Here is a 17,043-nt window from a genome sequence, read left to right on the forward strand (position 1 = left end):
CTCCTCCTTACACATTTGCTCTAGGGGCTCTGAAAGTGAAAATACTAATGCTGATTTAAAAGACAGTACTTACCTACACGATGGTAGGTAATGCTGAGTTCAAGTGATGGAGGAATAACATTAAATGGACGCTCCAGAAAAAGCCACCAAAACAGAACAGAGTAACTTTCTTATCTGAATAGGATGCTAATAGAAATTTCTCAAGTAATCTGTGAACTTATAAACAAATATGCATATTTCTCTACTGTATGAGAAGCTGAAAAAGAGAGCAGAAGCAATTCAGGGTGATGAACTGGAACAGCCTCTCCGTCACAGTATTTTGAGCAGTAAGCCAGCAGCCAACTCTGCTATCTCCAAATTCCCCAAACTGGAGATTCAGTCAGACCAAAACCTCAGATGTAAATGCCCTGATCTCTGAAATAATTTACCCTTTTCTTTCAAATCCACTGCTTCCATGAGGCTGTATCTGAATGAATAACAGAAACGGGACCTTAGGCGAAACAGAAACATTCTAACTCTTTGAGTAGTATTAAGCATGTGGGCATTACTCAAAAGATACCTTCTCAATTATGGCTACAGAAAGGCAGTTAGTCTGACAATTTCTCCCAGAAATAGTTATAATAATGAACACCCAAAAAAAATTCATTCTGCAGGGTTGATTAATGTATGTTTATTGCAAACATGTACTGCCATTTCAAGAAACTGCTAATTACAGGCATAACATCAGATCTGTTCAAAGGAGGGAGAGTACAATGTAATTGCTCTTGTTCAAGAGATATGTTATTTACATATCATCAGGCTTGTATTGTTGTTGTACCGACCTTAGGCAAATAACAAAAAACTACTGGCTATTTTATTGCAACTTTTTCACCTTCCCTTTCCCATATACCACAATAAAAATAAAAAGCTGCTTCCTTTGTCAGTTCATGGCAGTACTATTTTGTCAGTGTAATGCCAGTTCAGAGCAAAAGGATGCAGTTGCAATGAAACCAGTACATTGCCATGAAAAGCTTAACAGACAATCATAAAAGTAAAGATAGCATCATGTGCATAAACCCAAGAGCTTAATTTACTTAGGGTTTTGTGGGTTTTTTAAAGTGGAAAAAGACAGATTTCATCAGATGGAACTATGGTCAGGTACACATTGGCCATCTCTGAGAGGGTATTTTTAGATCAAAAGCATGTGTCTTTAGTTAACAGGGCAACTTATAGCAGGGAGATAAGCGTATTCTTCATGTGGAACAAAATTAAAGAGGAAGACAGAAAGAAGTTTTGTTTTCTCTTCAACCTGTAGCTCTCCCAGCTTCTCTGTTATTACCCCATTCCCAGTCTAAGTGCACCAATTTTCTGCTCTTCCTGTATCCAGATGTGCTGTCCCATCCAACACATACTGCCTGACACACAGCTGCACAAGAAGGCTAGATTACCATCACTGCCACTCAGCTGCTTGTCTGTTCCAGAGCCTGGCCCAAGAGCAGGCCTGGCTGGCAGGACTAGCACTTACAGGGATATTCAAAAAAGCCCCAGCAGCCCCGCATGAAAGGACACATACTCAGAGAATTCAGCAAATTCTGACAAGCCTCCTCTGAGTATATGGAAGATGTTGTTTTTCAGCCTTGTCATCAGGCCAAGTGCAGGCACAGGCATGAGAGTGGTCTCCTGCCAAATTTTTAGTCTCTGTTTCAAAACACTAGGGATTCTCAATTAAATGGTTGTAAGAAATTATTTAGCACAACAACCTATTTCACCCTATCTTATTTAAGCAATATGATTGAATAATTTTTATTTACATTAAGCTGGAAATTTAGGCTGAGGAACATGCCTAATAGAAGTTGTCAACCTGTACGCTGAAAGCCTATGACACAACTAAACCCATCATCTCATAAGGGGAATTACTTGGGAGCTGCAAGTACTAGGAAATTCTACCAGATTTGCTTACAAATATTTTGTGTTAGGAAGCAGAGTAGGAATGTCAGTCATTCAAAACCAACTATATATATTGTAGGTGACAGAATTCATATTTTGTCAAAGCTGATCCTTCGGTTTAGTAAACAGCATTAGCACATTCAGCAAGTAAGACACCAAGGTACAGTATCCCAGGCCAGACCAGTTAAATGTATAATCTCTCAGCAACAAATAATGTCAAGAGGCTGCTTTAAATTTAATTGATATTTTTCTTATAGTTTTGAAAAGTTTCATCACAAAACTAGATCTGTATTAATGATCTATATTAATGATTCCCTTTTCTATTAAAAAAAGTATTTTTCTTTGTGAAGAGGTATAATGTTCTGGCTTAAATTAGATTTTTCCTAGAAAAAAATTATTATGGTTCAATACTGCATTTTCATAATAAGTAGGAACAGAGGGTGTCTTTATACATTTACAGCTGTCTGTTGCTGGATAAGAGGCCAATTAAAAAAACAAAGAGAAATAAACCTTTCTTTTACTGTTCATTCTCTGAAATCCTGGGCTAGAAACATATCCAATTTATAGTATTTAATTACTTTCCCCTCCCAAATTTTAAACTTCTGAATCATTAACCTCTTCCCTCCTCTGCAGCCCCCCCCAATATATATCTGCACAGTTATGTTAATAAGAGTTAGAAGACAGTTCTGCAAGGAGTCAGGCCCTTCATCTCCAGCAGCCTTAGGTGCAGGCATTTCTGCTGGCAGGTTATTCCAATCCCACCACCGCATTACACACACTGGAATCCAGGGTAGGCCCGGGTTACTGTAAGTGATAGGATATATGATTTGATGGGACACTCATTTGAGCTAGTAAGTCTGTTCTGGTTCTGCATATGTTAAGTTAAATAACTAAATCCACAGAGTCTTAAAGCCTACAATGCCTTACCACCTAAATGATTCTACCGATTCTGCAAGTGATTCCATTCTCTTTTTAAAACTCCACTTACTATCAGGCATCTGTCTGTCATCTTTTTCCTGGCCTCATTTTAGTCCCTCTCTTAGTAACAGAAAACATTTCCCCTGTACCTGTGGAGTTCTTGGTTAGACAGTGCTTTTAAGAAAAAAAACCTCTCATTGATATGCCATGGTAATTTTGCTGTATCTTTTCCCAGAATGCATGTTCATTATACTGGTTGGATGATGCTTTGAAAAAACTAAAGCAACACAATGTCCAAACAAACTGGTCTTAATGTTTATAATTTACAGAACAAGTAGGACTCATGAGTCTGTAAAAACAAGTCTATGTAGTCAAAGTGGACCAGATGCTAAAGTACTTCATCAGTTGATCCTTTAACACTCTTTTCACCATTCCCTGGGTTTATCCCCACACAAGTGCCAAGATCATTATTTTAAGTCCAGTGCTGAGACTAGAAATGCAGCAACAGAGAAATCCCTTCTAGATGTAGCCCCGATTCAAGCTGGCCAGCAGCAGTACTTAACCTCCCCACAGGAGTGGCTGAGTAAGCAGGAGAGAAGAGGACGGATCATTCTCTCTACAGTGTATGTAGCTTTTGGCTGATACTGATATTTACAATAGAGTCTTCTAATATAGGGAAGCACAATGTAATTCACAAAGGTCAAACAGCCTCTGGGTGGCAATCACATGCCACCTTCTACATGAAGGGGTGACTTAAAAGGCAAGTTTCCTGTCCCATAGTTCATTGTGCAGAAAGTTCTTTCAATGCCAAGACTTGGACGCAAATCTTTTGACATCTAAGTCAATGACATATTAAACCGAGTTATGAAATGTGAAAACACAACTTCATACAAATATTAAGCATACTTTGGGTGGTCTGGATTGAATTTTCTAAGTACAAATGCCTTGACCTGTTTTGAGTTTGTCTCAAAAGCTGATAGGTTCCAGAAATAAATTTGTATAAATTTGATTATAAGGTTGTTTTTTTTCGTTTTCATAATCTGCTCTATGAAGCCAAACATGTTTGCCATGCCCTACCAGGTCACATGGAACAGCAGAACCCTCCTTATCTATCCTGAGTACTTGCTAGCATAATCTGCACATTTCACTAACCTAGCTGTCTCCATTTAATTACATGCAGTATCTGGATTTCTGCTTACTGCAGTAGTAAACGTAAATCTAAGTACTTCTGCTTACAGCATTTTTCACCGAGGGAAACTATATTGAGCTCACAAGGGCCATTTAGTGGCACTCACACATTTGCATGAAGACTACTTGATGAGACCCATTGGTAATTGGATGCCCTACCATACACATGGTAGTTTGCTGACAATGTCCCTTGAAGTGCTTTGTCCATAAATTTCTACAATTGCCCTGTATTTAGGTCAGCATAAATAAAATCATGAGAGATTCCCCAGCTGTTTATGAAGGTATTGCTGACAAATCCCTCCCACTGCCCAATAAGGACAAGGAGCCAGGTCAGCTACCGGCTGCACGATGCCTTCAAGGAGCTAGCATCACATTTTTATGTATTGCACACAAAACCTGAAGCAAATTGCATTGCAATCTTAACTGCTAGGTAATGTTAATGAGGTTATTCCAGACAGGAAAGTTGCACCCAACAGGTGCTTAGTGCTATAGCATCACCATCCCAATAGTCACTTCCATTTCTGAAAAGCATGCTTGTCTTCTCTTGCAAATAGCTTCAGTTAAGTGTGAATGACTGGCATAGCAACCCCAGCACTAACCTGTTAGAGGAGAGGAGAATAAGCTTTGATTTGTATTGATTGAACCAAGCCAAGATTAATTAGACTCATAATAGAAATGACTGTGATGAGTTCAAATATATGTAAATTGATATTCCCTCCGTGGCTGACAGAAGCACAGATGGACTTTTCCTTTTTTTCTAGGGCACACCATAATATCCTGGAAATGTATAGGAACACATGATCTGTTCCCGTTTTGCTAGAACATTTCACAATTTTCTCTCTCTCTCCTGCTACTACCAGTTGTGGTGAGTGGGACTTACCTGGCAAGAATGGGAAACAAAAGAGAAAGTAGATTTGCCTACTTTTTATTTTCTAACAGAGTAAATATTGTTAGCAAAATTGAGCGTGTTTTAGTATGTGCTTTCCCTAAAATCCAGGCTTTTTATTCTTTATAACCTTTGACATAGCAACAAAAGCACTACCATAAAAATAAGACATCTTTAGCTACTGACTTTCTCACTGTGTGCCATAAGCTGCCAATAAATGAGGTGGATGGACTTTTTTACTTTTCACAAAACAGATTAATAATAATTTTTATGGCAAAGTTTTAAGAGCTGCAGTGACACAAAGGAGTCCCTTCACTGGTCACTGCAATGCAAATGCACTGAAACGCCTGTTTATTGAGACAAAAGAGTACAGCAACAATATAGGACAGAGATCAAATAATAGTTCAAAGAGCAAAGATTAATTGCACTCTAGTAGTTGTATCAATTTGATCATGGAAATTAGCCTAGCAACGGCTTATCTTTACAGGCAGGCAACAGTACTGTTTAGAGGTTTAATTGTTATGAGATGGTGCTTTCAATGAGCACTTTAATTGGATTCTATATACATATGTTTATATGTATACATAAATACACAGATGCATAAAAAAGTGTGATATTAAGAAATATTTGATCACACTCTGTTTTTAAATCAGAACATGAATGAAAACTAGGGCAGAGAAGAAATGGGAACCCAAATTTTTCCAGTGTGAATGGTGGGTGTCCCTCCAACTTAGCAGTCAATCCAAATAACCAAGCTGAGTGTGAGTGGGTGTAGATATGGATCTTGGACAACTTCTCTACAAATCTGACTGCAGATTCTTGTCCTTAGAGTCAGTATAAAGCAGCCTTTTGTGGATAAACTTCAGGTGCACTTTAGCTTGAAGCTGTTTTTATTTTCTTTAGTGTAATTGGAAGGAACTGAATTATCAAAAGCTTCGTGTCACGGAACACACAAGCTTACAAGCCAGACTTCTAGAAATGAAGGGTGATCAAGATATTACCTTAGCTTTCTGGGGCCAAGGATCACATCTGCTCTTTTGCAGACTTCGGAAATCACTCAGCTTTTCTATGCTTTAGGACACTGTCTATAGAATGCAAAAACTTGAGTGATAAGACAACAAATACACTTGAAGACTAAGGTGTTCAGGTTACTGGGGAATCTGAACAGACCTTTAGAAAACTCATACTCCACTGCCTGGTGCACCTTGAGAATGAATGCGGGACTCCAGTTTGACCCATGGCAGTGTATTTTTTGTAGACTTTGACACATTGCACTTGTAAAGTTTAAGATCAGTTTAATCATACAGTCAAAGAACTTTCCCATCTTCCATGTTTATATTAACCATATGTATTGAAGTGCAGTCCTTCATAATGTCAAGACTATATTGAACTGCTGGAGAGCTAAAAGGCAACAAAACAAAATCTCAGAAGAACATTTGTTTTGCACAAGTAATTTGTTCCGCATCTTATTAATATATTGAGCGCTCTTCTCAGCAACATAAAATTCTGCCTCTTTGAGACCACATGATACTGCAAGAAAATACTAAGAGAAAATTCTAACAGTTATCATAAATAAAGCACTTGTCATATTACCCATAAGTGCAGAGGTCTTTCTACTTTGTTATGCTCCAGTAATGGGCATAATGGTTTTATTTGCATAAAACTCAGATCCTATTATACTGTAGCTGCTTCTTCTTAAGCTTTTAAAATTACACTAGCTTCCTGAACTAGTATAAGCTGTTTAAAAAAATCTACACAAACATTTGTTATGTTTTTATGAAGTGAATTATTTGCATAATGCATTTAGACTGGGAACAAAAAATATTTAGAGTAAAAGACATTTCTGCCTGCAGAATTGAATTCATTGGAGTGTCTAACCAAGGAAAGAAATGCATTTCTGCTGCTGTTTAATAGACACTACCAACAGGCCCTACAGATACCATGGTTCCTTAAATGATGGAGAATGTAAAATGAGTTGCCTTCATAAGGTTATGCTCAGGCAAGTGATTGTTTGAAAAAAAAAAAAAATCTTCTTTTCCTGAGGGAGATTTTTATGTGGTCTTATTATTAGGAGAAGAAACAAAATGATTCTTCTTAATTCCTTAATTCATCTACTCACAGTTCACTCCAGCCAAACAGCGCTGTGGAACCCAGCTGAGCAATAGCAGGAACGGAGGCTGTTGCAATATCCTCCGTAAGGCCTACACTACTACACTTCAAGAATGTAGGAAGTATGTTATTTACTGTCATATCCCAAAGCACACATCATGTTTGTATAGCATAAAGAGTTAGAGGCTATATATCATAATGCAACTTAAGATACTTTGAGAAGTTCCCCCTCATCTTGTGTCAAGAGATGCATCTGATATAGTAAGTGGTCCATGAAATCTCTGTCATCCTTTTAAACACTCATATGTTTGCAGCAATTTTACCCAACTGTACTTCCTTCTGAGACTTTTCTAGAATGGTTGAAAAGTCAAAACTATAATTAGCTATATTCCTTTCGAACTGTGTAGCTCCTCAGCTCATAGAATAATCCTTCATAGAGCAAGGAGATACCTAATGAGAGCAGGAGTCTGTGGATGACAACTCCTGCACAGCTGCCATCCTAGACTAGTGGAGCCGGTATTATGCCAAAGATTTCTCATTCCCTTGCCATTCACTGCAGCAGAAAGGAAGAAACCCCACTGGAGCCACGGAAATCTGGTGAAACTCCAGAATGTTAGGTTTCGCTATCGTACCCTGGTAGGGGTAAAGTGGCAGAAGATGAAAGCATATTGATGGACGTACGGACTACAGGTATCAGGGCAGAGATCTAATAACTGCCCCTCTGCATAGCACAAAATGTATTGCTGTCCTCTCCAGCTCTTCAGCAGCTCGCTCAGAAAAGAGCTTGTCCTACAGCATATTATTTTTTTTCGTTTTTATTAAAATTTGTACGAAGCAGTAGATACACCATGCCTTTTATATCATGCTGTTGAACTTCATGGACATTTATTGTTGACTGTCACAGGCAGAGCTAAGGCTATATCTGCCCTGTGAAAGCACTGAAGCAAACCCAAAATACAGCTGAAAACTGGCAGAGATGCAAGGACACCACAGCTTGCATTGACTAGAGGTAACAGAATAAAAGGCCATATTTCAAAGCCAGTGCAGTTTACTGATTGGTCTTAAAAATCAAGGCTCTTCCAGAGTCTGTGTGAAGTTATTTCAACAAGCTTAGGGCTCTTTTCCAAGTAAGATATTCAAATCACAAAAAGGCTAAGAACTGCTATCACAGTAGGCACTGACATCTTGTCAAGAGCTTTGACCAGTCACAACAGGAACAGACAATGAATTGCTTTCTCACCCCTGCAGACAGATTGTCACAGGGTGAGGAAGAGACTGGCCTAGAGAAGCATTTCTTCTGCGAGTGGATTGAGGGTCAGAGTCACTATCACGGCTGAGACAGCAGAGATACACATGACAAAAACAGAGGAAAGCAATCGGAATGCTTTTCCTCTCCTCACCAAAAAAAAAAGCCAGCTTGCTGGCTTGCTTGTATGTTGTTACACAAAACCCAAAGTATAGTTCTACTGGGTGAGGTATGGGGACCACTATGGTAGAGGTATACACCACTTTCTGTGTAAGCACCTGTATTTGTAACAGGGTTTTCTACCAGGAATTCAGTAGAAGTCATTATCTCATGCAACTGTGGCAGCACCTTCTGCATCATGATAAAAACAAAACAAAAAACCTATCCCTGAGCATCCGTGCTCATTCTTAGCTCCTGCTGATTGCTGAGCTTCCTGCACTCCCTTCCCTCTAACTTCCTCTCCAGCTGGATTAAGTGGTGGCAAATTTGCAGTTTAATTCCCAATCCTGTTTTCATACATTGTAAAATCCTAAGGATGGAATATTCTGTCAGCCTTAACAGTTATTTGTTATTAATTATTTAAATGGTCCAGTTTTGTGATAACCAAGTAGCAAGCGTTGGTTCAGCATTGGTTCATGAACCTCGCAGCCTCACGTCCTGATCCCACTGTGTTTAGAAGCAGGAAAGATATGCCTAGAGATTTCACAAAGCAGAGAGACTATATAGTTCAGTTTGCAGGACTGAAACACTCAGACACAAAAGGTTTTAACAAGTCCAAGCACAGCGCTGTTCAGGCTTTTTTTTTTTTTTTAAAATCAAACTTTCACAACACTTGTGCTTTAGTAGCCCGATTCCTAAATCTCACCGAAACTCATGCAGGCTTATGAAATATAAACAACTTACAAACCAAATGAAAACATTAGGTGTTATGAAAAGCAGCTATCTATATTTTTAAATTGTCAAAATTTTAATTTAACACACTGCTGTTTAGAAAGATACTTAATAGTAAGCTGCTACTCGTTTCCAGATTCTGAATAAAAATTCTTGGGATTTTAGTCTACATTTTCACTTTTCTTTGAAATGCACAGTATCAGAGCTATATCGCATACTTGTAGGCTGTGAAACACCTTTTAGCGCAGTTCTGCTTCATATATTTGCTATGTGATAATGAAGATAGGCTTTACTAGTTTAGTGAGTCTTTCACTTCTATCAGTTGAGAATGTTATACTTAAGTACTGGAAGCTTACTGTTTTCTGTTGAGCTCTTCAGCTTTGGATTTTTCCTCTTTAAATTTTTAAAACTTGGATGTGAAAGCATTTTATAAAATGCTTGCTCAATACCATCAAATGTAATCACATAGATAAAATTAAAAACCAAGTAATTTCCTTCATTATTTTGAGAAAAAGGCTGAAGTTTTATGCAAACTCACTCCAACACATATGCCTTTGAAAAAATTTCATGTGTTAACCTTGATTTTCATGATGTCTGTCAGGTTTATATTATGTTTGGAAGGGACTGAGTTTTTTTTTTTAGTTTGGTAATATTGTTGCTTCTCATTCAAACCGTGATCCTAATATGTTTAATCCCTAAATCCAGTTCTTCAGCCTAGCAAACATCATTACTGTCTGAGATTAGGTTCAAGCTAACATATAATCAGACGCATGTTCAGCACAGAAACAGCAACACAGCAGAAAACAGCAGGGAACAGCTTCTTAAAATGCCTTTCAGCTGTTGTGATAGCAAGTGCTTCTCATCTATGCCAGGGCAAAGACAAATAGGGGCAGTCAAACCAACTGGTGACAGCTAGGAAAGTTTGCATGAAGGATGTGAAAGCTTAACTATGAGATAGAAAAGAATAAGTCTCTCTGAATGCAGGAGGACACAAGAATATAATCGCAGTCTGTTGATGGGAAGTGTCTGGCTACATTAGCAACAAATGCTTGGTGGTATACCACACAAGAATCATTTAAATGGTAGACTGTCCTCCTCTTCATCTGGATAAAGTTTGGGGTTTTTTCCAGGATAACTTCTGACCTTCTTTCTAGTTTCACTTTGGAGTCAGACTGGGCAAAACCCTGCCTTGTAAATGGTGCAAGATAGCAGTTCCTTTTATCATCTCTTTCCAAAATACAACTGGTAATGTTGAAAACCAGCGCTGTGCAAATCAGTTGCAGACCTTTAGTAAGAGGGTAGGAATCACCTCCCAGCAAGAGGCATGAATAAATTTCTAGCTGAGTATTATTACATCTTACTTGCTTGGGCATCTAGAAAACCACAGAAAATACTTTTCCATTCTTCTTATAAGTAGTCAGAAGTTTTATGACCCTTAAAAACGCTTCAAAAGAAAAAGCTTCTCTTTCCCTGGTACCTGAATCGCCAAATAAATCTACAGTACCCATAGCCAGGTGCTGTGAACGGACCTTCCAAAGCCAGATTTATCTAACCTGTAGAGCTGAAAGTACTGCCAGGGCACAGTTAGCTGTAGCCAATATCCAGAAGAAAATGATGCTTGTTTCAGCCTGGGGAAATCCTGGAAATAGGAAGATATCCAAACAGTAGATATAATGGTTTGTAGTCTAAGCAAGCACAGAAAAGTACCTTGAATAATTTAAATCAAATGTATTTAAGGATAAAAACAAAAGCCAAAAGCTCAGTGCTCAGAGATCTTGTTTGCCAGGGAGTCCAGATATCCATGAAAAAAGGTCAACTTAAAAACCCTTTCCAGCTGGGCTTTGTTGTGGAGGTGCCAGCTGACAATTTAAGTGAGGCAGAACACAGAAAGCTTATGGTCATGCTTTTAGGTGCTCTCTAATGAAGAGGGAAGGGAACATATTTGCTGTGAACAAGGTAAGCATGAAGACTAGATGCTGCATGAAATAAAGTAAAACAAAACATTCTCATGTCAGTCAGAAACATCCATTTTAGTTTGCAAAAAGCCTTCCCCTATGAAAGGCTGTCTCATAATACGATCTCTTATTTAGGGTATTGTGTTACTGCCATGCAAGAGAAAAGACAAGTAAGAATATACACTGTATGTTGTGATAACCACATTGCCTATGACTTTTTTTTTTTTTTTAAAATAACCTCCAACATCCACAGTGAGATCCCTGTTTGCGGTTGTTGAGATTTTGCTCTACCTTTTTAGGCCTAAAAATCTCCTTTCATTTAGGCCTAGAAATCTTTCTGTTCTTTTCCAAAATGGAAAGGTACTGAGCTCCCCTCCACTAAATTAGAAACCCTCATCAGAGCTGAGTACTGAGAAACATTTAATACGTTATCCTGCAGGGTACTGTACATTCATCTAAGCTTCGGCACACAGACAGAAACTGTTTTGCATACAAAAATCTGTATTTTTTGCGTCAATTGATGCCAGCAAAAGCTGTGGGGCACCATTCGTGAGCATTGTGTAAGTCACCTATCCAGGGACGAACGTAATCATGGAGCAGCAACACAAGCCTGATTTACACTCTGTACGCTCCTACAATATATTGATCGCATGTTCAGTTTTCTCATGCTAAAATATAAGCCCACAGCTCAAGGGATTCAGATGTTTACAGATTTGATGGTATGCAAAACCAGCACTGGAGACTTGACTGCTAGATGCAGACACTGGTAGAAAGCCTGCACATTACAGTTCACAAAGGAGAGTTAGAAGGTGCATAAATAAGATTAAAACAATGAAGTAACCATGAATATTGTGATTTCTGTGATTGCACAATTAAGCACAGAAACATGTGGAATCTTTCCCTTTAAGGACTGCTTTTAACTGTGCCCAAAAAAAACAGCTGCAGTTTGATAAATAACAAGACAAACTTCACACTTTTATAGTTCTTTTGAAAACCACGTGTATATAGTTTGTTAAAAAAATGTAAAAAAAAAAAATCAGGCTTTGACTACAAGGTACTTAGAATAGAATCATAGAATCATTTAGGTTGGAAAAGACCTTTAAGATCATCAAGTCCAACCATAAACCTAACCCTGCCAAGTCCACCATTAAACGATCTCCCTAAGCACTTCATCCACATGTCTTCAATACCTCCAGGGATAGTGACTCAACCACTTCCCTGGGCAGCCTGTTCCAGTGTCTGACAACCTTTCTGTGAAGAAATTTTTCCCAATACCCAGCCTAAACCTCCCCTGGCGCAACTTGAGGCCATTTCCTCTTGTCCTGTCGCGAGTCACTTGGGAGAAGAGACCAACACCCACCTCTCTGCAACCCCCTTTCAGGTAATTGCAGAGAGCGATAAGGTCTCCCCTCAGCCTCCTCTTCTCCAGACTGAACAACCCCAGTTCCCTCAGCCGCTCCTCAGAAGACTTGTGCTCCAGACCCCTCACCAGCTTCGTCACCCTTCTCTGGACACGCTCCAGCACCTCAATGTCCTTCTTGTAGTGAGGGGCCCAAAACTGAACACAGCATTCGAGGTGGGGCCTCACCAGCACCGAGTACAGGGGCACGATCACCTCCCTACTCCTGCTGGCCACACTATTTCTGATACAGGCCAGGATGCCGTTGGCCTTCTTGGCCACCTGGGCACACTGCTGGCTCATATTCAGCTGGCTGTCAATCAGCACCCCCAGGTCCTTTTCCAACAGGCAGCTTTCCAGCCACTCGTCCCCAAGCCTGTAGTGTTGCATGGGGTTGTTGTGACCCAAGTGTAGGACCCGGCACTTGGCCTTGTTGAACCTCATACAACTGGCCGCAGCCCATCGATCCAGCCTGTCCAGGTCCCTCTGCAGAGCCTTCCTACCCTTGAGCAGTTACTTAAACATGACAGATTCATAGTAGTTATTTGGACAACAATAAAAAAAGTGATAGTGCTTAAAATATAAGCAATAGAAAATGTTTACCTTTGCAATGAAAGAATTTCCATAGACTACATACAAGCTTATCAAGAGATTAAGCAATTTAAGAAGTATTTTTGAATAATATTTTAAGTATTTCAAAAGATTTCACTACAAGAGATTAGAAATGCTCCTAGGATATTTGACTCATGAGAAAGGGTCAGAATGAGCCTTTAAGAAAATAACCTTTAATTAAAAATGTCCAAGGACATTTCCAAATACTGGACGATAGTGTGGAAGATGGAAAAAGGGTTCTGGCTCCAAGTCCTTGCTCATTAGCACTCTGAACTTGAACCAGTTCTGCAGGACACTCAGTACTCCGGTGCTGCATGGAAGCAGCTGGGGGACAGTAGGAGGGACACATACAGGCCTTTTTACCTTAGCCTGGTGAAGATCCTTGAGTCTCAGAGTATGTACTAGTAGTATGAGAAGCAAATGGATCCTCCTTTTGAACCTTCAGTAGCCTTGCCCTTATTTAAATGGGTTTTGCATCTTCTATGTTACAAAGTATTACAACTTCCGAATACAGAGTGAATGGCAGAAATATTTTGATGACAAATTTGGAAAACAGAATCTACTGGAACTTTTAAAAAATAAAACTCAACACTAAATTTAATCACAACATGGATGGGAAAAATCCAGTTTTCAGCAATATACACATGCCTTGCAGGGCATTATTTTACTTAACAGGGCACTTCCTGTTCATTATCATCAGATGAAATAGTTCAGACTACCAGTCTAAGCCTTGACAAATGAGTTTAATCTTCATTAAGGGCTTTTCCCCTCCCCCCCGCCAAAGACATGTTGATAGTGAATACATTTTCTTCACCACCCCTAACTATTATGATCCTATCTGTCTGTCTTGTTGGTGTCACAAGAAGGACTGCTCACAGCAGCTGATGAAAGAGGAAAAAATCCCAAACAAGCCAAGCACACACACACCCCCTTCAAAGACACCAGGCACACAAAGGAGCACACAATTAACAAAAAACTTGTTGAAACCAAAAGTAACACTTAGCCCACCTATGACAGAGCCCTCCTGAATACTAAGATTTGAGTGAGCTTTGAATTAATTAGTTGTGCTGACACAAAAACTTATTTAAAAAATAAAAGATATTGTCCCAAACAGAGCCACAAAATTTACTGCCAAGCAATAAAGAGAGATGGATCTGTGGCAGATGGGCTCAAGTTCATTGTAAATTTAGAGCAATGGCTGCTAAAGATAAGATGTTCATTGACTCTGATGACATTGACCATTGCTGTGGAAGTTCCCAGCTAGAACAAGTCATTTGTATCAAATTCTTCTTCTATTCATAATTAGCCTTCAACCATTTAAAATATTCTAATATTTCATAATTTACTTATTTGCAGAATCATTCCTACAGCTAATCTTTCATGATAGGATTATTGATGAGCCCTTCATCTTGAATATATAAAGCAGAAATCAAGCATTGTCATTTAACTTGGATTGTGCATTGTATTTTTTTATGTTTATAAACATGACAATTAAAATTTGGGTCTTCTGATTAAATACTCGTCTGTATAAATTCATAATGTGATTTTTGCAAATATTCTCCATGTACATAAATCTCATGTTCTGTACAGACATTTTTCATACACTAAAATATTCATAGAAAGCAAACAAAAGAGTGGTCTGAACTAAATGTTAAGCTATTTTAAAATATTCTTTTATTCCAGAGACTGTGCATGAAAAGCTTTCTGAGGTGTTTGCTTACATTTATACTTTGCCAGCAAAGGCCAATGCCACAGCATGACAGAACAGTAGCTCTGTGATGATACTGTAGTATATTCTGTACCGTATCACCAAAGCCTATCCTTCTAGGTTAGGGGTGGAGCCATACCGTTTTAACTGGGACATACTATGAAGCTTTGCAGTGACCATTATAGGCGATAATTGCATGAGAAAGGGTCAAAGCCAGTAACTATTCAAAAGATATGGTGAAACAAGGTTTGTTTTTAACAAGAACTCAAACTAGATTGCAAGGTATCTGAAAGGATCATATCCTGAGAACTAGATGTTCTGATTATTAGCAAGAGATCATAGAATCTTAGATTAGTTTGGGTTGGAAGGTGCCTTTAAAGGTCATCTAGTCCAACCCCTCCCCACAATGAGCAGGGACATCTTCAACTAGATCAGGTTGCTCAGAGCCCCATCCAACCTGCCCTGGAATGTATCCAGGAATGGGGCATGTATCGCCTCTCTGGGCAATCTATTCCAGTGTTTCACCACCCTTCTCTTCTCCAGCTTTCAACATGTCACTGTGCAAACACACAGATCCAATTTGTCTTTTTTTCCCCATAGTGACAAACAAAACGGCGATCAATAAGTACCCTTTTAAATTTCCAGACTTGTACTATCTCCAGGAAAAACAATTACAGTCTCCTATATTATGTGAAATTTAGTTTAGTATGCCCTGAAAATTTCCTTATCACCTGTCACATCGTAGCTGAACGTGCTAAGCATTCTCCCTAACATCATGTGCGAAGAGATTGTCACCTTCCCATCACTATGGATATACATATTTACATAGAAAGACTGTAATCCTCCATAATGAAAATTGCATTTGATTTTTCCGACAGATCTAGGAGGATCTTTGTGTCAATGCTGTGACTGAAAGCCATCCCAGTCTAAGCCTGACAATCCCACCTCAGATTTTATTCCATTCTTATCCAAATCAAAAGAATTAGCCTTAAAATATCTCAGGTCAGATCCATATTAGGACAGGAAAAAAAAATTGCAGATAGAGCTAAGCAGAACCAGCCCTCCAGACTATTGTCACTGCACTCGTCAGATAGATGCTGTTGTTACATAGCATTTGGGGATTATGGGCTGCATCATTTTTTGGAACAGCAAAGGAACCCTCTGAACCTTTCTTCTTATACCTGTTTCACACAGGGGCCTTTGCTCACCTGCTGCAGCTCATTCTACCACATCTCACTAAAGCTAGTACTCAGGCCCCACAGATACTAAGGATACACTTCCATATAAATTAGGATGTCAGATAAACACCTATACACATACAGTGCTCTAGGAAATCAGCAAGCTTTTAAGACGATATTGGTATACAAATGAAAATATAGACAGACTTCTTTTAAAACAAAACCCCCTCCTCTTTACACCTTAGATTTTAGGTGATTTTTCTTTCTTGCTCACTGCTAAGCCCATCTGCTTATATATGCAATCTTGCTTTTGTCCCCTGTTTAAGAGATCCTCTGTTCCTGCTGCATTTCCATGGTAACTAATTTTCATGTCACAAATAGAAAGCAACACAGGTTCAAGAGGTGAAAATCAGAGGCAGACGGAAATAAACTTTTAGGAAGCTAGAATCATATATCCATGCATCAGCAAAACTGGGAAAAAAGAAAGCAACAAATTTTGTCAGTTTAAATCAAGCATTTGTTGTATCATCAATTAAGTTTGCTGTAATATAGAATAGCTTTTTGTCAGCTGAAGTGTGCTATCAGTAGTGTGACTATGATGTAAGATGTTAACATGGTAATGCCTGAATGTGAACCATTGGGTACAGACAGGGTAGCAAGGAAGACAGCTTTCATGCAGAGGTTCGAAAGTGGATACGGCCCAGCAGAGCGCTGAGCCTCACCATCTGGTCAGTCCCGCTGCGATCACTAGACAAGGTGGTGATAGTGTTTCTCACAGTACCTTAGCAAACACTTACTCTCTTTCTCAGGCCATCAAAAAAATATGCAGGAGTAACAACTTTTCCATTGCTGAGCCCTGGATGCCTGGAAGTATAACACACTCTAGTAACAGCAGCTTCATTTCTAAAGAAAAACTATTTTCCTAATGAGTTACACTTGAGCTGGCTTGGTACAGGGCACTGATCATGGAGCTCTCCCCACTGCAGGTTTAAGTGTTCAGAGAAATTCTCCCCCTAAAAACCAACAA

The sequence above is a fragment of the Gavia stellata genome, chromosome 9 (assembly GCF_030936135.1).
Source record: "Gavia stellata isolate bGavSte3 chromosome 9, bGavSte3.hap2, whole genome shotgun sequence".
Taxonomy (NCBI): domain Eukaryota; kingdom Metazoa; phylum Chordata; class Aves; order Gaviiformes; family Gaviidae; genus Gavia; species Gavia stellata.